Genomic DNA, 25,708 nt, shown 5'->3' with positions numbered 1-25,708 from the left:
CCACCCGTTCTTGGATGCAGAGGTGCTGAGGTGATTTACTGAACCAACTCCAAAACTCTTTGCACCTACGAGTCATTATGAACCTCAAATGTCTAAATTTAGAGCCCAGGTTTAACAATATTTGATATTAAAATATGTCAACACTCACTTTTGGTTTAAAATGGGACACTAACAGCTGCCTCCTGGGTGAAACTTCTATATTTGACCTCCTCTGTTTGTGGACTTTCTCACTCTTCTTTTCCGTCACCTGACTTCCTCCTCTGCTCCTGTCTTAATTTCCACGGCAACTAGAGGTTGCTAATGGAAACGATGGTCCTTTTAACCACCTTGAAAAAGCAACTGCTGTTGTAGGCTAATTTTACCTTCAGTGCTTTTTTTTCTTTTTCTTTTTTTCAAACAAAGCAGGCAACATTTTTCAGCAAGAAAAATCTGCCAATCAAATCGTACTCGACCTGCCCATCGGTGAATGTCGAGGATTTAGCAGCTACAAAGTCGGATCACAAAATTTGTATTCACCAGAAACACAACTCTAAATAACTGTTGTGTTTTTTGGATGTCTGAATGTCCAGCTGTTGCTAACAACGTATGCTGTATCAACTTAATAAGGTGATGATGTGTTGTGCTTACAGCTCGTTACACTGCCCCCAAGTGGCCATTAAATCAATGAATGCATCTTTAAGGAGATCAGCTCCAGAGCTCAATTCATAAACAGACAAATAAAACATATAACCAACTGCAGGAGATGGAAAGATTGCAACAAAACAGAAGAATCCATCATCTTAATTAAACTAAGTAACACAAAGCTGTAAATCTCATGTGTGCACCACACTGTGTGATGTGCAGACAACGTGCAGACGTGCATCTCCCAGTCTCTGAGGAGGAGAATGAACTTTCCTGCAGTCGATATTATTATTTGCAGGTGCAGCCGGCGTCGGGGACGCGCACACCCGCGCGCCCACACGGTACCTCCCACTTCTGCAGCCTTCTTTTTAAGCGCTCGCCTCCTTTGACTTCAATGAGCGCTATTGTTGCACAGCCCGTGCGCCCCTGAACGCCGGCGGACCTGCGTCTCCAACCCTGACAGACGGAGCGCTGCGCTGATACCCATTCTGCTTTGAAGCTGGTGTGGACGCGAACTCTCCTGCGCCTTAGAAAACGTTTTTTTTTTTGACCAGTTTGGGGCTTTTCTTGGCAGAGACACGCCGGCAAAGTGGATAAAAAGTTTGGGTTGAAGCTGCTCGGGCGCATTCCCGCGGACTGTGGATTACTTTACCAAGGTAAGCCTCTCCTGCGCTTCTCCCATACCAACTTTAACTGTGATTTTAAACTCCCGGGGAGATGCAGAAGTCCATCTCAGTGCATGACATGAATGCCTGAATAGAATAATATCTCCACTCTCCTCAGTGGGGATTAACGCGCTTTTACAACCTTTTACACTAGAGGAGCCCTCCTCGTGTCTGAAGCCTCACAGATGCTGTGTTATCGATTCAAACCACTGAGTTAATCGGGTTTTCTGCAGACTTTCTGCAGACCGACAAGCTCTGATAATCGATCCAGCCTCAGTTTCTTCACCCAGCCCGCCTCACATGTGAAAGCTTCCCTTGTGGCCGCTGACTTTGCCGGCGTGTCCTCGCATTCCTCTCCCGGCGCACGGGTCACTATCTCGGGTCAGGATCTGCCGGCCAGACGCGCTCGGAGGGAGGCACGGACAGGAGAGACACTGAGGGGAGTGTTTCCTGTGGAGATATGTGGAAACTGGATTAGCTCTTATCGCTGTCGTCGCCTCAGACCGTGGTTGTGTCGAATGTATCGGATTAGAGGTCGTTATCTGCCACTCTGGCTGTTTGTTTTCACCTCAGATGAGAGGCTTTAATCTGTGTGAGTGTCTGATGATCCCCGGAGACAAATCGAGATATTCCCAGTGGGACATAAAAGCTGTCTGTGGGTTTAAACCATGTAGTGTTTCCTCTGCACGTGGGCATTTAGGTTTGGACATTTTTATTAATGCCTTATATGTTATTTACTCTGAGTGAACGATGATGTTCAGCTCCATTTAGTTCTATTTCACAGGTTGATCGATTAATTGATTTTTCATGGATAAATGTCAAACATTTTCTGGTTCCAGCGTTTTGAATGTGAGATTTGTTGCTTTTCTCTGTTTTGTGTTGTGGTGAATTAAATGTCTTTGGTTTTGGTCAGACAAAGCAGAAGATTGACAAACAATACAAAATGGCACATTTGCTTCAGGAACTTTGCGTTTTCTTACATTTTTCTGTCAATTAGTGAGAAAATAATCATCAAATGAAAGAATTAAGTCACTTGTAGCCCCACTGTTCTGTTGCTGACTGTAAATTGGCTGTGATTAGTGCTGAAATGATCAGACAATTAAATGATTAGTATGTCGATTAATGAAATTTGATCAACCACGGACTGTTTATGGTTTTAATCAATAAAAAGGGATCAAAATGTGAGGGTTTAGGACTGTTAATTGGGCAAAGTAATGCAACTGAAGACATCAACTTGAGGGGCTATCATTTCTTTCATTTTAAAGGACGACCAGTTCATAGATTTGTCTGAAAAACATCCATTATTGGAGAAAAAGTTGCAGCTGAAGCTGAGATTTTTGCATCCGCAGTCAGAAATCTTGCCTTTTTTTTGTTGAGGACAAAGTGATAAATGGTGCAGTTACAGTATAAGAACGAGAGCATTTTTCAGATCACATTACATGTACATAAGAAGACAAAACACATCTATGTGATCTATGCCTCTTGTGGTATACATTATAATACGTAAGCGATATGTGAGGGCTGAGCTGAGCTAGACACTGATACTGTGTGCCGACCACGAGCTGCTGTCTTTACTTTTCATCGCAACTTGTTACCTTCTCTGTCTGCGGGCTCCACAAGGAGTTTGGGTCCAATATGCGCTCTCCAAATGAACACTGGTTGGCGACCAGGCAGAAAAACAAACCCAGCGTGGAGTATGGAGTATGGGAAAAGCAAAGAAAGATGGAGACAGAGGGATGGACTGGAGGACGTACGGGAGAGCAAAGCAAACATTCCTGACTTGGTGTCACAGCAATTTAATTAAGGTTTTTGTGAGATGCTGCAGTGAGCACCTCGAGGTGAAGGATTAACCCCGCCTCCCCCCGTTTCCAGCTTGGACTAATCCCAAGGGTCAGCTAATAAGTGTTCGGGTCATGCCACCATGACAACTAAATAGGGGCGAACCCAAAGGAAAGCTCCCCAATCAGGGAGTTAATAACCCCATGAAGGAAGTTAAGAGGTACAAGGTGAAGAGGATGGAGTCGGGGATTGGATTGTGTGTGTGTGTGTGTGTGTGTGTGTGTGTGTGTGTAGATGTGATTCCAGTTGTTATCAGCCACACCAACTTAAAGCTTCTCCTCTTAGTGGGGTTTAAGTGTGCCCTGTGGTGCTCTGATGTCACACAATCACACACACACACACACACACCTCAGGTCAGATTCCGGTCACTGTACCACTGGATGGATAGATTTTAAAGGGAAGTAAAATCAGTGACACAACTGTCTGTTTTTATTTTCTGACACTTGTAAATGAAGTCCTGCTTCCTGAAACTAAAAACTAACTGTCTCCCTGCTGTTGTTATTTGCCTGTTTTTGCCATCCTGTCATTCCTCTCCAGTTCTCCACGTCTACTGTGTCTGACATGTACAGATGTGACATCTTTACCACTGCAGAGAGGCTCGTTTCAAGCCTCACCCTTCTGCTGTCTTATTCTGGTTTTCGTGTGATCTGTTTTCCATTTTGCCTCTTTGCTATTTTCTCTTTTATGTAGAACAGTACATCACTCAAATCCCTGTGACACTCACCCCAATCTCCAAACATTGATATCGGATGATTCCGCAAACCCTGAATTACAATTATTAAAAAGCATTTTCTTCTGCAGAATCTGAGCGTGGCAACTATGGTATGGTTAAGATTAGAAAAAGACCGTGGATCTGGAAGAGGTACGGTCACAGCGAGGTAACGTTAACCTTTGAGAAGTTCAGAGAAGGAATGCACTTTCAGTTAAAAAAAAGGGGCAAACACTGAGTGTCAGACTGTAACAGGACGCAAATTCCAGTCTCCTGAAGGTTAGACATGCTGCATTCCCATCCATCATCCAGAAGTAGCGCTGCTAAATTGATTCTGACAGAGTTGATTCTGGTGTTTCAATCACTACGTTTTCAAGCACAAAATCAAACTGCACATGTAAACAGGTGGAAGAAATCTTGATCCCTCCCTCCTCCTCCTGCGTTGTGCAGATGTATCGGTGGGGTGGGCCGCGCTGCTTGTCAGCTCATTTGGGAGCGTTTAAGGAAGCGGGGACCACGCAGATGGAGCGGACGTCCAGCGTCAGGCCTCTGACTGCTGATAAATCATTCTGCTCAGTTCAGTCAGTCACTGTGCTGCTCGGGGCTGATTCCCCCCTCATGAACTCTGCAGCCATACTGAAACCATTTACAGTAACAAGCTGTTTTGCAGCTAATTTGCAACGATAGAAAACACAGAGAAACGCTGAAAATGCTCCTGCCTGAGAATCTGGAAGTGTTTGGCCACTTGTTGTATATTGCATCAATATTTGCCAAACCCTACAATTGAAGTCATACGGTGTAGTTTTTGGCAACAAAACTAAACTACTAAACTTGACTAAAAAGCAGCTTAAAATTAACGTTCTGCATTTACTATTATTTAAATCATGGCAGTTGCTGCTGAGATATTGCTAATTTTGGTTTCTGTTTCCAGCGGCATAAAAAGAGTCACATTACGTCTTTACAAGGCTCCCTGACACCGGAGGAATTCTAGACTCAAACCTACAACAGGCTGAGACTTAACATGCTCACCAGAGGGGAACCTCTACTTTCTGAGAACTCGACCCCCCGCCTCCACCCCTCCAGCCCCAGGGAGGGTTTAGGGGTTGCTACCCCTTTACTAACCCATGAAGCGTGTCTCTAAGTACCTTCCCCCCTCATCCTCGCAGTGTGTTGTATAAACATGTGGTTCAGTTGGAAGGTAAAGAGCGTGACACATATAGACTCCTCATAACTTTCCTCTGTGGTACCAGCAGGCACCAGGATAGAAAGATGCCTTCAACGGCAGGTCAGTGGTCAGATTACCTAACGCAGAAATACCAGGCTGAGGTTATGGGAATGATTAACCTTTTGATAACCTGATAACAGCAGTCTGTCACTCAGCTCACATCCCTTAATAAAGTGTTAAAAGAAGTGCACATCTCTCATATGCAGAATGTATGCATACTTCAGTCAGCTGTGGTGGATTTATCTAAATGTAATGCTGTGTGAACACCAGTTTTGAGTAGGTGTTGGCTACAGAGCAGCCAATCAGAAGAAAAAAGGTATTGCCTTAATGCAAAAACCACATAGAATGCAAAAGCCAACTTTTTTGACGGTTCACAACAAAAAAATGTTTTCTCTGCAAAATGCAGGATGCTCATATTAGTGTGTAAAGTCTAGAGACTGCCCCTCTAACGTGATAGCCAGAGTCAGCTAGCCACCTGAAGTCATTACAGGACTATTAGTATGTTACTTTTTGACTGAAAATAACCATTTTTTTAATGTTGTAACAATTAGATTTTCACAATGTTGAAATTTTACACATCATGCACAAACAAAAAAATTAAATTCATAGAATTAATTTAATACAGCGGCCAGGATTATTTTCATGTCTTCTTTGGGACTAAAGGAGAGAAACGTTATCGAACCACAGCTCTCATTCTGCAGAATTATGTCCGACACTTTGAATTTATCTTATCCCTGAGTTGTAACCAAATAAAACAGCAAATCATATAAAGAATAAAAACAGAAAATACACAATTTGAAAATGAATTAACATTTTTGTTGCTGTGTAGAACCCTGAGAAGCAGAGACTGTATGTACAGAAAGCTTTGATACTCTGACATGACACCTAATCTGCCTGAAGTCTTTAAGATAACATCCCTGCGCCTCCATCCTCTGACAGCAGCCATCACACTACCTGAGGGCGAGGGGAGGGGTCCATGTGTGAGTTATAGAGTGTGTGTGTGTGTGTGTGTGTGTGTTTGGGAGGGGGGTGGATTAGGGCCCCACCTTCCTAGAACTCCACCTTCCATTCCCCTTTTTCTGAGCCCTTCTCTATTGTTTTCCTAAGGGCACATAGTCTAGCTGTGCCCCCATACACACACACACACACACACACACACACACACAGAGTCTGGAAGTAGACAGTGGCCTGGGGGCTGCAGGGCCTCACAAAGTACTTCAAAGGGTCCAGGTCTGGATCTATGATCTGTTCTGAACAACTCGCAGCCACAACAGGTAAAGAATGAAGCCGTTTGACAAGCAGAAGGTAGCCAGCAGTGTTTGTTACCGTGGACGTGTGGGCTGAAGTCCACGCCCGTGTGTAGCACGTTGCACATGTCAGGATGTGTGACAGATTATTGAGTCACACTTGCCTCAGGTTTAAGTTTAGGGGAATGTGTTTTGTGCATGTGTGTCTGCATTCAGGTGCACATATAGTATCATGTTCCCTTTTAGTCTCCTTTTGTCTTGCAAACTCGTCATCTCGAAGTCTGTGTTTGCCTGCATTGTTATTTTCCCTCATGACTAATGCAGTTAAGCTAAAAGTGACCAACAAAAGGATTGAATAATATGCTAATTAAAATGAAACAAACACATTAAAAACTTTGGCCTGTATGTAAAAATTGTGCTAATTATAATGTGATGGGATATACAAATAGTTCAAGTGTATTATAGAGAGAGATGGAATCAATCTGAATGGCAGATTTGGGAGTAACTTGAATAAAAGAGACATTGGATAAAAGTTGTGGGAGTGAACATTGAAAACAAGCTAAATGTATCAGCCTGAGCATAACTATGAGAAGAATGTGGAATGAACTAACACTGAGGAGAAATGTTAGGTGTATGTGAGGAGTGTCGGGGTGAGGTGGGCCTCCTGACTCAACGGCATCATCTGTTTTCACATAAAACTGCAGATTTTGATTGGCTTGCACGTTGTCTGACTGTCAGTATTGAAAAATATGTGAAATTGAAATACGTGGTTGCAGGTGCAGAAGATGACGCAGTGACCACTTAAAAAAACTGATAAGCTATTGTAGCTGGCCAGCCAACCGCTAACGTGCTAGTAAGCCGGGAACATGCTAATGCTATTCAGTCACGATAGCTCCACCAGATTCTCTCGATTTTCTCTGTATTGTGCTGTTTTTCAGCCTCTTGGCGTTTTTGTTCTCAGCATTGTACATTTAGCTCAATAAAGAGTTCCTGAGGGAAGGAATGAATTTAAACTCTCAGCTTGGATGCTTATAAGACAATAAGTCCACACTGTCATAATGTTGTTTTCTAACCATCCCTCATGTGGAGCAGTTATACCCCGACAGGGGGTTAAATAAAAACGGCTAACTAGCTATGACGGCATCCTGCATGTCTGACTCTTCGGCTCAGTGCTTGATATTTCCTTTTTTGTGATTCTGGACTTCTGGTGAGTTGAAGCTCCGGTTGTTTTGAATCGTTTTATTGAATTGGAGGGATACTGGTATGAGTAAACTTAGATTCTATTCATAGTGTATTGCCATTTAGACTCGTAGTAATGGAAGGTCATAAAGGTGGATGAGATCATAGAAATTACAGGCTCCAGTTGGCAGGGGTGGGTGTTGTTGGTGTAATTGGAGATTTCCTCTCTTTCAAATGTCAGATGATGAATTTATACGAAATTATAGATTGCAGAGTGTTTTATTTATTGCCTCATGAGTAAAGATGTGTAATTCAACCCAGTGCACTACCGGAGTTGTGCTACAGTACAAGTACATCAACAAAACTTAATGTGAGCTGAATCACAGCCCCGACCGCAGATCTGGTGTCATTATTCTTCAGTAAAATCCACCTGGAAAATTGTGTCTGACTTGACTTGTTTAGCCCTGAAGGAGACGCATAGTGTTTGTGCACTAGTTAACAGCCACCAGCTCACCTGACCACACTCATGTAGAGAAAAACACACATTCATGATAAGATAAGTCAAGATAAGAATACAGGTACATACTGTATACACTCTCTTAAGTCTTGCATAGACAGTTACTCTGTCACACACACACACACACACACACACACACACACACGCTCACACAGAATCAAAGAGTCCTCCTTGGAGGCCTCGCTGCAGCTGGCAGGGGATTAAGAGGTCAGGAGTCAAAAGGGGGGGACCAGTCAACTCAGTGACCACGACAAGAAACTGACGAAGCTGAAGAAACACAGGCAAAGAGAGGGAGACATATAGAGGAGGGTGTTGAATCTGATTTAAATTTACAATCCAGATTACCGAAATAAGAAGAGATCTGCCCTACAGAGCGAGTTCCACACAAGCCAGTATGCTCTGTGGTTTCCATTTGGCCCGAAGCCGACAGTCTGATGATGTGTGGACCACCACAGAGAGGCAAACAGATAAAACCAGCACGTTCAGGCTTGTGCAAGATTTTCAACTGTTAATCACTTGTTTATCATAATGAGAGCAGGCTAAGGTCATGATTTCAACAGCCGGATCTGAATGTCGAAAATCTTGTCAGGCTGGTGCCGTTTTGAAAATAGATGGTGGTTTGAGATCAGCTGCAATGAAGGATGACCAAAATCATTCTTATTATTTTTTGTCACATGATATTGGATGTATTTGTTTCTATGGGATTAAGATCATGGACATTTCTTTAAGGCCTAACAACATCTGTCTCCACTGTGGCAGCAACGAGCCTGCTGATGACAAAAAAATTCAATAAATCATGGGGGGAAAAGTAATAAAGATCAAGGGGACAGGCTAAATGGTCCATATAATGCAAAGCATCCAAATAAAACTACTGGGGAAGTGAGAGTGTTTCTGTAAATTAAACAGCTTTGTCTGGTGCTGGAGTGAAAAAAGGCATAGGCTGGGAAAAGTTATGAATTTTATTGTTTGTGGGTACATTACAATGTTTGGTTTGCCGTAAAACAGGAGCTCAAATATCAAGATATGCAGGAAGCTGAGAATAATTACACCAAGAAAACAATGGCCACACAAAACTTCAATATGAGCACATTAACAAGGCACTTTTTATTTGCTCATCATTGCCAGATAGCATGTTTGCAGGGTAAAGACCTCTATTTAGAAAGATCTGAGCATTTTAGGAAACAGATAGGCTTTTGTGTAGTCATGTTCTTAGCGTTAAGGTTAAAAGTGCAAAAGACAAAGACAAAGATGCAGGATTTCAGGTTTATCGGCTGAAAAAAATGTAATTTATTATTAAAAATGTATTTATTTATCACTGAAATGTATTCACACTCCCTCTGGCTCTGGTCTCAGCTGAAGCATCAGTCCACATTGCTGCACACTTGACTCAGCACTTTACACATCCTCTGCTCACTGAACCCAGCACAGCAAACCAGGCTGTGGGCGAGCCTGTGGTATTTTTAATTTGGACATCTTGTTCACAGATGAGAACCGAAAGCCACTTCAAAGAGATGGCAGGCAGATCAAAAGTTATGCTTTAGCAGCTTTTTAATGCACACCGGCGGTGAGAGGAGTGAACAGTGGGAAGTCTGTGCATGTGTACCGAGTGTGTGAGTGCACGTACCTTATATTAAAAAACACAGACAGCGTGAACAAAAGTTAAGAATAAAGCAAGGTAAACGTCAGCAGAGGTATAAAGGGTGATATTTTGGATCATCTTGTGCCCTCGGACAGAAATTATACACAGTTGTTGCTAGTTTGGTTGGTTAGCAAGATAGCAGATGTTTTTCACGGTCCAGGTGTTCTCATGTTACTCAATAAATGCTGTTTAGTTTTAGTTATCGGATTCGTCCCACAACATGCTGCTCCTACTCCACAGTTTTGATGCTACACAGGACGCTGCATTGTCCAGGGCTGTTTAGCTACTTTGTGCAAGCTGGACACATGCTGCTGTGTCAATGGAGAGCTAAATAAGCTGTGAAACTGGTCAGGTCATGGACAATATCAATGCGCCACTTGGGCCTAATAAGGTGGTTTCATTGGGATTGTGAACTGACAAATGTGTATTTCCTTAAGCCACTGGCTGCCAAACACAATGCTGGGCTGCATTTGTTTGTGTGCACTATTTCTTAATTCTTAAGAACACTTTGGGTAATCAGAGGGTAGATATGATTAATTTGACAGTCCTCCATCAAAAAGTTATTACTCTGATAGCTGGTGGACTCTTTTATTTAAGTTTTACAGAGGAGACGCTGTTTATTTTTTTGTGTCTGTTATGTGTAATCTACCAGTTCATTAGCGAAGGTCGCCAGCTAAACCAAGACAGTCCATAAACACAGACAGACCAGTACAAGTCCAAGACAAGCAGTCAGCAGGTCAGTCAGCTGTAGAGACGGTGCCTCTTTACCTCCGACGAGGCCAAAACACACCAGACTGTTACTCTCATTGGAACAGATGGGATGCATTAGCCAAAACGAGGTAGCAAAGATTGATGGAGCAATTTCACAGCCTCATAGCAGAAAATGAACATAATATATCTGTGTTGGGTTTGATTGAGTTGTTGGTCAGTTCAGAGTCTTTGGGCCTTCACTTAACTCCTTGCTCATTAATATTTGACTGCTGTCATTATTCAAAGGGGTGGAAATGTGTGTGGGGTATTAAGAGGCGTTCCAAATTGTATTGCGGCTCCTTGAGTTGGCCAATTGATAAAGGCGTCAGATTACCGTACGCCCCATTAACTTTACTTGTTCTTTTTGATATATTTTCCTCACATTATCGTCTCTGCCTCATCAGAGTGAATAACAACTTGGCCGGGACAGAGACACTTCTTAAATGGGCTGCAGTCTCTCAGCTAAAGGATAACAGCACATCAGGATCTGTGCACAGGACACCTGAACAAGCAAATAACAGTGGACATGGAGCAGAAACTCTATGTTCTCTCAGTAAAGTCCCACAGTTGAAGCAAACATACACTATTTTCATTATCTTCAGCTTGAAGAACAGCTGAGCCTATAGAGACATTAACCAGGTCTTTGTTAAACCATCCTCTGTGGCTCACTATGCTCTCGCACAGTATGTTTCTAGTATGCTCTTGCCAAACCCTCAAAGAGACGGCGCTACCATATGCAGAGTTTAACTGTAGTGGAAAACAGCCACAAAGAACTCAAGCCCTCATCTGAAATGATAGGACATTCAAGACTTAACAGCCGTGTACAGTGGAGTTGACAAAAGAAGAACATTGTGTAAAAATACATTCCAGCTGTGACCTGAAATGATGTCTGGAAAGTAAAACTGAATTTGCTGAAACGTGTTAAGATCAAGTAGCGTTTTTTGAACAGTGGGATAACAAAATATCCAAGTTCAGAGGGATTCAGCAGAAGGATTGTTGTTCTCCTCTGTAGCCGAGCTGTGATTGAGCTATGGGAAAGTATGTATGTGTGTTCTTTGTGCATACATCTGCATTTCTGTGCATGCATACCTGTGCGTTTACTCAGTACTGTTGTGCTCAAAGCTAATGTTCAGATATAACTGATTTCCATCTCTAAACGGATCTACACACGTGATTAACACGGCCAAACTGCACATTCTCAGAAACTCGCACCATGTTTGGTTGTCCTGTTTGTTCAACTCAGCCTCTGACCACTTAAAACTCTCATATCTTCCCATGAAATCGAACAGACTAGATATCATCTCCAAAAGAGTTTAAAACAAGCATGGCATCGTGTTCACAGGCCCATTTCAGCTCCTTTGAAACTCATGCAAGTTAAATAAAAAATACTTCAAACATTTAAATTGAATCCAACTGTTTCCATGAGGTTGGCAACATTTGGTGGCTATTCAAGTATTTTCTGACTTTTTCATATTCCTCTCACTTTGTCACACTCTTCTGTAAATTTTTGTACATTTTGATAAAAATTTGGGACCAAAAATGACAAAGAAGCCAAGACATCTCATACCCTGAATGGTATTATGTTTCAAAAAGGCAAGCATTATCTATGCTATCAGTGAAAAATCAAATTGGGTCACTGTGTGTGTGTGTGTTTGTATGTGTGTGTGTGTGTGTATACACACTCCATCCATCCAGACAAACACCTCATCATTTATCTCCCCATGCTCTCTGCAAACATCCCTACAAGCCTGGGGGCTTTTTTCAGAGTCGTGTGTCAGCGCCTGTTCTGTGGTGGAGCGTGTCGTCGCCATTCCTGCACATATCTCCTCCTCAGATTCCAGTTATTCTATACGGCAGACAGTGATGCCGGCAGAATGCTTGCACACGAGTGTTTGTTGCAATTAAAAAGCAGCATTGCAATGTGCGTTGACACAGGCTACATCCCTCATTGAAAACTGATGCCCATTAGGCTCATTTACCACTGCTCAGCAATGTTGAGTCAACAGCTGTGGTGTCATACTTTTGGCAGTGTAACTTATGACTGTATTGAATTCTTCTTTTGCTGATCTTGGGCACCTAAAACCAACAGACTGTCGATGTTCTGCCACCAGCAGCAGGTTTAATTTGATTTGATCTGAACGCTCGGTTGCTTGTAATCACTACGGGCACAGTTCTGCAGCAGGTTAACTTCCATTGGTACATCCACTACTTTAACAGATCCAAGTGTGTCCAAGCATATATTGAAAAGCATCTTTTATCCAAAACCCAAATTCCAAAAAAACCATCCCACCTAAAACGAAAACAAACAGAGGCAGCAAGACAGAGTGTTAACAAGACCTTTGACCCCATGCGGCTAAATCACTTGTAGGGTAATTTGAGCTGCTTTTTCTGCATCAGTAAAGTTACAACTTAAACCAGCAAATCAGACTCACAATGGCTTTACTCAGGACTTTGTCTTAATAGAGGTGAATGTTCACAAGTTTGTCACTGATGGTAGTGAGACAAGTGCAAACAGTGAGAGCCTGGTTTCTGTCTTGATTAATGGTCTGTTGAGGAGATAAGGACTCTAATATCTGTGTGTGTGTGTATATGTAATGTCATCACTGGTTTGGACCCATGCCGTTTTGTGTATTTAGATAAACATCAACCATCCTCTTAGCTTAAGATTTCCACTTTTTCATTTCTTTGCCAGTGATGGGTTGCAGTTGTAAAGCAGAAAAGAAAATGCTGTACAAACTTTACACTTGCACTTAACATGAAACATGAACATGTTGCACAGGATGAACTTTGTCCAAACCAGAATTGGTTCCATATTTTCCTTGTTTTGGGTTCTCAGCAGAGTCGCCTTCCCAGGACACATTTTACGTGTCTGTAGGTGCTTTCACACTGTGAAAATAATGGCAGGGATCAGGTCTGGTCTTGTAAACTTGACCTAGCAGACGGCCAGACATGGCGCTGAGCTGCACCGCAAAGGGTTAAAAATCTGATTTTCTGTTCCTGTGTAAAATGCAGCCTTTGTTTCTGGGTCATGAACCAGCTGAGGTCACTGGCTTTAACCGAGCCAAACAAATACGCACACGCAATTCAGTTTGCACTAATTGATTCCCTTTCCAGCAGAGAAAAGAATGAGTGTGTGTGTGTGTGTTAGTTTGTGTGTGTGTGTGTGTGTTTACTTTAAAGGATCCGTCAGGAGTTTAAGTAAATAGATAAGTGACAAAGTAAACATCCATCCCACACACACACACACACACACACACACACACACACACACACGCTAAAACAACATCCTACTTCAGGGATACGTTTCTCTACACACACATTAACTGATTGTGCCTCAAAGTGTTCAATACTTTTCTGTAGGTGAACCCATTTGCCAATTATAATCCAATTATAATGTGTGTGTACTGTATATGTGCAGTTCCTATAGAAGTCCTCTCTCAGCAGTAAATCCGTCCACACTCCCTGACCTAACGCTGGGTTAATGAGGTGATCCAGCAGCAGGGGACGGTTAGTAGAGGTCTTTGGGTCCTTTCCAGATTCTGTGTGCGTATGTGTGTGTGTGCATGTGTGCGTGCATCTGGACGATTTAAGAGGGCGTAGCAGAGGCAGCGTTCATGGTGTAAAGGTGTGTTTGCATGAGGCAAATATGACCTTGAGTCGTGTGATTGTAATTACCAGCACTGACTGTTGCTGATTTACCAGTGCAAGTTGGCCATGCCTGTAAATTTCCAGCACTAATTACTTAGTAGGTTTTGGTGAAGGCAGAAGTCACATGATAATACCAGGCTTTGCTCTGGCATGTAGTTATTGTAGCTTGCTGCTGCGGCTGTGGTGAAATCTGAAATAGTTTTCGAGCACATTTTTTTTAGCTCATCCAGTTTTGCTCAGTAGGGAAATGATCAAAAAAGTACCATAATGTATGTACTACATTCTTCACATTTTTATTGAGGTAATTTGGGAATGGTTATTTAGTGTTAATCAACGGGCAAAGCTTGCAAGTAATCCATTAAGTCCACACATAATCCAATATAAACTACTGAAACCATCCCTCAGATGACCTGTAAAAGCATGGAGTAATGTTACATACATGTTATTGCACGCATAGTCACACAGGTCATTAGGTTAAAGGTCACACTTGCATGAACTTTTAATAAAGTTTCTCGGACAGCAATGCCAACAGAGTGGGCATCCATACAGACTTAAACCAGGCTTAAGTGGTAGTTAAGTGAAATTGTCAGAATACATGTGGCTGGCCTTTTTGTCCACACTTTTCCGTAATGGGTTGGCCCACACTGAGACAGATTACTGAGTGCCAAGATTACAATTTCCTGCCTGCATCAAATGTGCTTTAAATGTGTAAGCCTTGCTGATTGTGTTAGCAATGAAATCTCAGCCAGCTCACTATTTCTAGGAGTTACTTTCATATTGGACAAATCTGCACAAACAACATCAAATACCTGTTGACATCAAATAGCTGAGTAAAATGAATGAAGTTAACACTGAAGGTTGCTACAACTTTCGCTTAGGAGCAGTAAACAAAGTCTCTTCTCTGCTTAATTTTGCTGTGTTACTGTAGTCTCGTCTGCATCTATATGCACAAATAACGTGTATGTATCTAAGAGTTGTATGGTATGATGGTATAAAGGGGAGAGAAATATCGTGCAGAACCAGAACTGGGTTCAATGCTCGTTATAGTACAGATAAGCTGCAGTGGTACAGCATCTGTCTAGACTTGTACAAACTGGAGGGGAGGAGGGCTGGTAGACACCTCAGTCCAGTCCAACCTGTACGCTGCCAGAGGCCACACTTTGCTAACCGACAGCTGGGTTTAACAAGCGTGAATGGGCCCCTATAGAGTCCCACAGGTGATCTTCAATCAATTATCAGGCCTGGAGGTGAGAGGAGGGATGGATGGATGGATGGATGGATGATCGCAATGACAGGTGAAGTGTCACTGTGTGGAAAACAAGGTAATTAAGCCAAATAAAACCTCAATGAGCCGTTGTTTTGTTGCTGAACAACATTTACTGCTTCTGTTGCTTCTGCCAGCATTTCAGCTTCAGGCTAGATGCCGTTTCTAGGTGTAAACAGCTCATTAACCCCTTGAAGGTCCTCAGAAATAATCACGTTAAAGATCCTTACACACATAAATGTGTATGCATAAAAACAAGCCATAAAAATGTTAAAAATCTTTCTTTTTTCAAAATTTTTTTTTAAATAGTTTTTTAGACCAGCATCAGCCCTAATCATACATATCAAATTTTAATTAGTTTTTTAAAAAATTAACCCTTAAATTGCCATGTTTTTGTCATGATGCGCATCATTTTATGGTCTAAAATACACAAAAAATACATGAAAAAAATTGAGAACTCTGAAAAATTCACCATCTTGCAAAATTATAAGCAATATGCATGAAAAACTGATAAAATATGCTAAAAATAAAAATCATAACACACTAGAAAGTGCTGAAGACCCTCAAAGGGTTAAGATTAAGGTGAGTGACAAGTGATGCGAGGGCAGGAACTGAGAGATCCGAGGGGGAAAGAGGAAGAGCTCGCGATACACTTCAGCGCTTCAAGGCAAAAAGTTTTCTTATTGCTGTTTTTGGACTAAAGCAAAATAGTAATTCACTGTGTACTTAAAAAGAATCGCCAGCTTTGGGTTCATACTACTGAATTGTAGAGACTGCAAGATGTGAGACATGAACGTAACTGGATGATACATAACGTCACTGGAAGGCTGAAATAGATTTATACTAGCAGTGAAAAGGGAAGCAAAGAGTAGACATGTTTGAGAGTGTTTTTCCTGCTGCCGGTTGCCTGTTAGCACACCTGTGTGAAGCTGAGTACAGGTGACATGCTTATTTCCAAGTGCTGACAGACAGGACCGGCTCAGAGCCAGTGAAGTGTGAAGACACACTCGCACAAACACACACTCAGCCTTCACAGTCATGACTCTCGTGGAGACTCTGCTGTAGCTGGTATTGCAGGAAGTGTAACGCTGGCATTCATACTTTTCAGTGGAAAAACTGGTGTCATCAAAAGTCATCTTGAATCAGAGTGTGTGCAACAATAAAGGTTGACGACTGACTATTTGTATGTACATCAGCATGCATCTATTACATAGTTACTGAATTTTAATAGAATGAAGCCGAAGCACACAGTTGTCTGAGTTTGTACTGATATGATGCTTCAGGATAAATTAAAATAATTAAAAAAAATCCGTGCTTGAGGGAATTTAAAGTTAGATCTATAGTATCTGTCAAAGAGCTTCTTAGACATATAATATTTACGTGCCCTGTATGTATGCACGGTTATTGGTAAAGTTTGTGACCTGAGGGTCAATGGCTGAAAACCCACCACTGCTCTGCCCTTGTATGATTTGTATTTTGTGTTGAACCACTACAAACACAACGATGAATGCTACGAGCATTTAGATGACAGGACACATCTTAAGTTTGACTAAGAGTTTGTGGCAGTAATTAGTCATAACAGGAAGCAATATGCCAGTAAAAGAGGAGAAGAAGAAAACAAGGGAGGGTTCAAAGCATTAAAAATGTTTTTATGAGGTATGCATGCAACACATTTGTTTGGCCAAGAAAACACATAATATATCTTGATGGGAAAACTGTCTTCAGTCAAAGACACTAAAATCACAGAATTGACCTTTTATATTGTAGCACATAGTTATATGTGGTTAAAAGGGCTCTGCACAAGGGACTGTGCTGGGCCCCCTTAAGAAACTCACACATAACCAAGTTAAACCACTAAAGCACTAAAAGGCTGAGCACACATGGAGCTGTGGCAGCAGATTAAATAGGCATGAAGAAATCTGCAGAGTAAACATGAGAAGTGTTAGTTAAAAGACTGTCATATACACCAGTATTAATATGACTGGAGGTTATTAGTCAGCTGACAGCCAAGCAGCTGATCATTAACCCACTGATGGTGCCGCACGGATGAATCAGCTAATGCAAACGTGATGTCAGCGCTCGACGTGAACATAACACGCTCCGTTTGTTTTAAGATTAGAACTCCATAAGGTATCTTGAATTGTATCTTGAGTCCCTTTTACGTGGACATCTGCTGTTGCACAGAGACAATGAAGAAATAGAAATAGAACACCACAAAGGCTAAGCCATGTTGAAACACAGGTGTAACTAATAACTTTAATGATGGCTCTGTTACATTTAGGTTTGCCAGTGAGCCAGCAGGCACAAGAGCAGAGCACAAATACCTAAATGGAATGCAGCAATTATCTGCAATATTAGTTACACCTGTCTCTTAAGCCAAAATGTGTGCTGAGAAAAGTCTGTTGATGGCCCAGAGATGGAGGTAGAAGTAGAAGCACACACACACACACACACACACACACACACACACTGCTCTAATGTCAGGTACTTGTCACTGCAGTTTTGTTTGGAACAACCTCATCAGGAATCAGTCTGTTGGCTTTTGTCCTCAAACTCCACAAGCTAAGCACAGATACTGTGTTAAACAGGCAGGATCAGGTCCTCTGGCGTTCATCGTCTTACGATGTTTTCCAAACCCATAGGAGAAAATTGAGCTCTGACAAGCAGCAGCAGCACGCCCAAATACCACTTCGCATTTTCACCATAGCAGCAGCATAGCTGGCACCTCTGCCACATCTGAGTCAGACACCAGAACAGCCAGGCGTCGCCAGCCACATGTTCCAAAACCCTCCACAGAGCTGGCCAAGGTCGCTGTCAAAGGATGATGGATTATTAGTCCTTAATCTACTTTGTTAGGTGCAATCATGTCAATTTAGATAATTATCTCTCCAATATTACTGTAACCACTGTGAGTAGGCACATTAAGCAGTGGATAAAAGCCCTGATGATGTTTCACATTGAAAGTATGTCACTGTTTTTTTAATTCATGCACTGCTGATTGCACTTTTGATCCAACTAAAGTGGAACTGACATAAAAATTCAAGCATCCCTCTCTTTTCAAACAATGCGTGTCTAATAGAATCGTTGGTAACTCGTTAATTTCGTCGCAGGGTTTTATTTTACATCATACTACGTATCAGCTGTGAGGTCGCACTGTTTTATATATGAGCACCCGTATGGTTGTAGCATTCTTGAAGCAGACACTGGATCCCTGCCATGGCCCCGGCCCTGACCTCTGACTTCCACGTGGAGGCTAAAGACGCTTTGCACTGTTCGTGAAGCTATGTCTTGTCGTGACAAAGAGGTTGTCTGTTGAGCAAGCTGCCAGTTTATTCATGTTAATGCAACAATAGCAGGGAGCGAACAGAGACGAGAGGCAGAGTGAGGAGGACTAATGGAGAAGAAGAAGAAAGGTACGAAAAGATGTGACTCAGATCAGATCTGGATCCAGCAGCAGCAGCTTTACAGGAGTTTCAAATGACAGGAGGAGATGGGCTGTCACACACCCTGTTATTAATTTGTTCCACAGGTGGTTATGCCACGGTTGGGAGTATGTAATTTGCCAAAATGAATGACAATACGAAGAAAGACATTCACAGGCACAGAGGAAGAGATGAGATTGAATGTTAAAGACAGTAAGGGAAACTGAGCTTTTGATGCTATTACTTAGCATGTGTGTGATTATTCTTTCATTCAAGCAGCCCATTGTGCTTAGTGTGACATATTTATTTTCTGCTATTGTGAGTCAAGAGGTGGTTTGGCTGTGTTAGCCTCTCTGCAGGCATGCAGTCAGTCCACTGTCATCTCGATTCAAGACCACATCAAGCCACAACTCTCTCTGCCTTATTCGAATGATTTCAAGTAGGAGAACGCCACTTTTTTTAAAATTTCCTTGACATGGTCCTCATGAGTCTCTCTTGATCCTGATATAGGCTGAATCACAGTTGTCCCTGCCCAGTCTAGACAACATTTGTCACCACCAAGGTGTTAACTGCCGCAGAGAAGATGACTAGGTTATCTAGGATGCCATCAAACTTTGTTCACATTAAACAGCTCTTTATTATTGGATGAAAAGCAAAGACCAGTGAAAATGCTTTTGGAGGACTTTTCTTCTTATTGCATCATATAAACTTTTCACTGCACACTTGTATTGACCTTATGTTGACATGGCTGTAGACTCTTGTCTGACAGAACATGCCTTTAGAAAGACCTGATTGGTTTTGTTTGTATTGTAGCTTATATTGTTGATATTGTTATGGAGAGTATGCTAGAGTGTTCGGGGGTTAAAGGCCAAGAGTTGTCAAATGCAACTGCTGCATTGAATTTTTCATAGTTCTATAGTATAGTTATAGTGGTTTCATAACTCTAAGAATGAACCAAGTGATGATAAAAGACTTTATTCTGTGAGTGTTCAGGATGAATGTATGTTAATATATCCTCACACTCACATCACTGGCACAGCTCATACACTACATATACATATACTTGATGTGCTTATACAAAAGCTTTCGAGGCTAAGAGTTGTAGAAAGATTGAAGTTGTTAAACTGATTTTACCGTTAAGCTTGTCAGACGTGAGGTAACAGGATATTCCACTTTGGGGAGTTTCAGGGGTGTGGGAGTTGAGTTAAGGTTTGTACCACTTATTCCTGTGTGAAAATGATGTAATTTCTCCATTGGCCAACGTCCTAACACAATTTATGATCCACTCTCTCCCTCTTCTCTGACTCTACTGTCCCAGGTAATCCTGGAAAACTTCATTAGCACATTTTGGCTTCATCTCTAGTGAATAAATTGCTGCAGTGATTTCACTCAACACAGTACATCCTTTTCATTTGATTTTTATTGATGGTTTTAAACAATAGTTTAATAGTCTAACTCAAGCACACTTAAAGTATTTTTAGCATTGAAGACACACCAGACATCAAATGTAAGTATAAGATCTATGCTTACAACAACTGTTGTGTCATATCAATCAGTAAGAAAGAGAAAAAAATTATGTTTTTTTGATGAAAATCGTACCACTTCTCATTTATAGGGTCACAAGGGAGCAACAAACGAAACAAAAATCATCCAAATTATAATATTACATCAACAACCTGGTAGACACTTTTGTCCAGAGTATCACAAGTATGTACAGTCACAGTTGGACTACAGTGGGGTAAAGTGATACCTGCGCCTTTACAGCAGCTCCCACATGTCTGCACCCTTTGCTGCTCTTTTATAGCAGCCAGTGTGGATGTTTTTGTCATCAGTCTTTCTAGATTGTTCTTTAATCTCCAGAATGGTCCCCACTGGCACGGAGGGCAAATAAATGAAGAACATCAAACCTTTCTGGTGGGAAGATGTAACCACAGGAGTTGTGCTGCTTTCTTTTGATGCCTTAGTGCTCATAACTGACTAACTAAATGAAAAGGGAAAAACAATACAGTGAAGTGACAAAGGGTGACAGAAGGGTGCTGGTGATCCAGATTATCGGACTACGGAGTCTGGAAACTGTGATAGATGCTTATAGCAGACATTTCAGATTTGAATTTAACACTTTGGCTGGTTTTCTTGTCCAGTTTTCTTGTCAAGTTTAGCTTAACTGGTGATTTATTTACAATGTGTGACTTTTTAGTGATGCTGCCGCCTTTCCACATCTCGGCAAGTCATTTATTGTGTACAATGGTTTCAGGAATTATAGCCAAACCAACAAAAGTTATATCTAAATTGTGATTAAGCAGATGTGTCCCTTAATCCCTCCAAGAGTAATAGTTAGTCCAGGTGCAGTGGCAGCTCTTTAACAAGATTTTGTACAGTCCTCCACCTCAGTTTGAGAGAATATACAACACTGTCATATCTGGATATTTTCATACACTTAAAGTTTAGTGGAGTCGAGCTTTGTTTACTGCACATCTTGGATGAATGGAGGCAGTTGTCAGCTACCAGCTATTAAAGCACCAAATTTCTCTTTCTCTCTCTCTTCTGTCCTTTTCCCTCTCAGTCTGCCTCTCACGCTCATTGTCTATTAGTCTCCCTCTCTCTTTGCTCTCTCTCTACCTTTTGCTTATCACAGGGGAGGACAAAGGTTTATGTGGGCCTTTCTTTCTGTCTCACAGTGAGGGATGGCTGCAGTGTATTGTGGGTAACAGAATCCAGCTGTGTTGTAGACTCTGTGTGTGTCTGCTGGTGTGAACATGTGCAGGAATGTTGGTGTGTGTTGGTGGCCGAGCGCTGTGCTGCTCTGCAGGTCCTGGATGCGCGTTGACCTGTTTCGTGTCATTTTGACGGCGATGTTTCTCTTTCATCATGCGGTCTTATCTACGCTCATCCAAACAGCTGAGGATTTACTGTGTGCCGTGAGGTCTTGACAACAGATTACTCTGCTGTCACATTTAATTATGGATTTATGAAAGGGAACTGGTTTTGTAACTCCAAGTTATGTAAATGTGGTGTAATGCAGGAAGAAACTGCTGTTTTAACTGCTACAGTTGATATGGTATATGGCAGATTCTTGGCTTTGTGATATGGACACCAAACAACAGAAAAAAGAGACAAGCACTCAAAAAAGGCATGCAGAGCTTGAGCTGTAATCAGTGGTGGAAGAAGTGTTTAGATCCTTAAGTAAAAGTAGCAAAACCACACTGTAAATATATTTCATTAAAAGTACAAGGCCTACATTCAAAACCCAAAGTAAAAGTACTGTATGTATTATCTGTAAATTGATTGTTGTATATGTTTCATTTTACCTCTGTAGATGTTTAAGGTTGAGCTCATCTACAGCAGTTCATGCTCTATAAGATCATTTGCAGTGTTGCTGTCCTGTGAGAACCAGTAGAAGTATACATTTAGAAATATTCAAGTTAAGTACAAGTACCTTGAATTTGAACTTTGTTTCACTATTTGAGTAAAAGTAAAACCACTTGGCTGTAATTCATTCTTCACTTCTCCTGCATCCTTGTTTCCCTCCCACTTATTCTGCCATTTCTTTGAAAAGCTGAGCCAACTTCAAAATAGAGGAGGTATACGTGACATATTTGACACAAGTCAACACAAACAGCTGATGTGATAAGCTGAAGGTAAGCACTGACATAAGGGAAAGGGGAAACAACTTGTGGAAAAAAGGTAATTTGAATTGAAATGTGAAAATAAAATAAAACAGTGCTGCAATGAAGCTGCACTGATAATGGCCACAGCTGGAAGAGTGGCCTTCAGCTGATCTTTCAATGACATAAGCACATAAAGATGCCGTCACCTCTGGCAAGACAACAGTAAAATTCTCTAGAATAAGAGGAAACTTTCTGACCTTAGAAGCAAAACTGTCTTTTGTCTCACTCAGGGAGGTCAGGGGTCAGGTTCAGCTCCAGAGCTGCAGCCCTAAAGCGTGAAAGGATTCAGTTTCTTAAACAAGGGTGCTTCAGCAGGGCGGATGCTTGCTGTCATGGAGGTTGGAATCCTTATCCTCTGCGGTAGAGGGTGTTTTTCTGTCTTACCACCCAGCAGCGTGCTTCCCTGACGCAGACGTGCAGAGAGGCTGCAACTGACACATGCTGTCAGGAGGGTTTATCGACAGTGCAAGTCCTGACACAGGCCTTTTGGAACAGCAACGCCACAAGACCACATATGCAGCGTTAAACTTGGGATTTGAAACTGCAGACGTGTTTAATTAGAGAACATATTCGGAGTTGTGCAAAGGGTAAAACCTGGTATGTTCACTTTAATTTTGATGTGCAAACTGAAGAACTGTCAAAACCAAAGCTGCATGATTAGTTCTCTTTTTTCCCTCCCCTTGTTTCTTGACGCTGAAACACAATTGTTCTTTCATTCATATTCCATTCATTCTTCTTCTTCTCTGTCATCAAATTATTCACTCACCAGTGTGCCAGCAGCAGCACCCTTAAAGGAATGACAAGCAGCTCTCATTATAACCCTGTTCCTGTTCCATAAGCAGAAGTGACTGCACACAAATACAAGATCCAGATTCCGCTGAAGAGCGTCTTTAGCTTAGACGTGCACCTCTAACAAAAGCATTCACATACCTTGTCATAGCAGTAATACATTGTCATCAGTGGAGCATACTATTGGTTCACAGACAGCTTCATTGTGTGCTTTAACGTGCATTGTTGTTACCTTTTATATGTCAAAGCCTATGATAACAGCTCTTTTTCTTCTGGCTCACGTGACATTAGCACTGGAGGACAGTAACAGCTGAGTGTCTTGGTTATATTTAACTCAGTTTTGTCTTATGATGCATTGCATCACAACGAGTTTGGGAGCCAGTTAAAAATGGGTCCAAAAAGCAACTTGTAATGTGGAGATCAGACTTTTTTGGATAGCACCACCATGGCTATTTTTTAAAGCGCTTTATGTTTTGGTTTCCAACTCCGAAACTGTGAAACATGTCAAGAGTTACAGGCAAAACCCTGCTTTTAGTGTACAAAAAGTGTCCAGTGTTACAACCCTGGCTCACGGGTTGCAACAACGGAGAGAGTCCACACCAAAAAGTAGCAGGGAGATATTTATTAACTCAACATAAGTCAACATAAATATGAACAATGTAGCATGTCAGTGGTGTAGGGTGTGGATGGGTGAAAGAAATGTGTGTGTGTGTGTGTGTGTGTGTGTGTGTGTGTGTGTGTGTAAACAAACAAGAACAAAACCAAATTACAAAGGTTTTCTGGCCATGTGGTCAGCCAGCAACTCAGCCCCAGAGAGAGAGCAGAAGGACTGAGACGGCCTTTTATAAGGTGGGACCACACCTACAGGTGTGGCCAGGCAACTCCGACGCCCACTTCTCCAGACTCAGGACGGAGAACTGCAGGGTAGCAGACACAAATCAACAAGGCCGTCACACCAGTTTATGACTCATTCGCACCTAAAAAGATTTTCCCGCCACTTTTTTGTTTGCACAAACACTTTACCAACAAGTAACAACAGAAATTGTAATTGGAAACTGATTCACACAACTGTAGAGCCTGTGAAAGATCACACATCGCTCTGTGGTTTACAGCAAGACCGGGCAGATTTAGAGAGATTTATTAGACACCCTCAAAACCCACCGTATTCATCTCATTAGTTTGCCTCCCATTTCTTAGTGTCAGCATGTTGTCCTGAAAATGTTGTACTTTCTATGAAACAAAGAAAAACATGAGAAGCATTCTGAGAATTAGGATTCAGAAACCAACTAATTAAAGTGGGACACTTTGTCTGTCATGTGATTTAACCTCTGCTTCCCTCCCTCTTCTTTTCTTCTCTCTTCCCTTTGTGGTTAATAAAGAAAGATTTTGGGGGAATATTGCAAATTCCTGTCAAGCTGATGGGGTCTGACCTCGTATGTTATGAGCAGAGGGGGATAAATGCAGGAGAACAGAAAGGGAACAGAGGCAGGGGGCCGGAGGTGCGCTCCTGACTTCAATAAGCCATGTTAGGTTTCTCCTAGACTTCCACCTCAGGAGTTTTGGAAAAGACAGGAGTGCAAGAGTTTACAAGCATGAACCAGGTCAGAGAGGAGAGGAAAGGAGGACTGAGAGGAAGTAGGGTGATGTAGACATGTGTACTGCATTTATGGCAAGTAGTCAGGAAAGTATTGGCAATGGGCAAAAGGTCAAATATGCAGCCTTATACACTTGAAGACAAATTATTTGGTTATTTCAAAGACATTTCCCAGTTCTTCTTAACAGTTCAGTGTATATCGTTTCATAGTCCAAGGTATAGAGCTGATACAATTTCCAAGTGTGTGAAAATGCTGCTATATTATATTTTTATTCCTCCAAATGCAATTTTTATGTCTCATTTGTATAATTTTGTTTCACGGTTGCCAAGGTTATTCTTAGGTTTTAGCCTTTGTGACTCTTGGACTGTATAAAAAAGCCAGATGAAGCCTAATGAAATCAAATGAGTTGACAAAAAAAAGTATTTTTGGGCTCCAACTGGTCTGGAGTTGAAGGTCACAGTGTCCAGAAGTGATCCCGTCATATTACTGAATCATTTGTGCCGACCACATGGCAGTGTGTGCACTCATCTCTATGTAATTTGTATATTCTATTGTACCTGCGGCTACAGCTAAAATAGAAAACAGCCTTTAGTTCATCCAGTTCAGAGATTTTCATAGTAGCCCAATGAAAACTTGAGTCTCTAAGTGAACAGGAGTGCGTGCGGCTCAATTCTGGCTTAATCTGACTCCAGTGAAACATTAAAGAAATATCAGTTAAATGTACAATACTTGGACAGTATTGTATTTCTACATATATTGTAGGTAGAAATACATGGACAGTTGACATACGGAGTGAGAAAAGAGTCAATGCACAAGATAAGGAAAGGACAAGAAAAAAAAAAGCAGAAATTTTCTAGAAACCAGGTTAAGGGTGAATTTGATTGTTTATGTTCTTGCACAGTGAACTGAATCACAACATTTATTACAGTAA

At 41.7% G+C, this 25,708-nt stretch overlaps 1 protein-coding gene across 1 annotated transcript in view; it reads left to right on the top strand.

Annotated features, from left to right (window-relative positions):
* Positions 1 to 1,181: 1,181 nt before the first annotated feature.
* LOC139198855 (vasorin-like) overlaps positions 1,182 to 25,708 on the top strand; it is a 28,609-nt gene continuing 4,082 nt past the window's right edge. The window contains exon 1 of the mRNA XM_070827820.1: positions 1,182 to 1,277. The gene's annotated coding sequence lies outside the window, so the exon portion shown is untranslated. The remainder of the gene's footprint in view (positions 1,278 to 25,708) is intronic.

The sequence above is a fragment of the Pempheris klunzingeri genome, chromosome 3 (assembly GCF_042242105.1).
Source record: "Pempheris klunzingeri isolate RE-2024b chromosome 3, fPemKlu1.hap1, whole genome shotgun sequence".
NCBI lineage: Eukaryota > Metazoa > Chordata > Actinopteri > Acropomatiformes > Pempheridae > Pempheris > Pempheris klunzingeri.
Note: the sequence above shows the minus strand (reverse complement) of the source record. Positions and strands in the feature narration are given on the sequence as shown.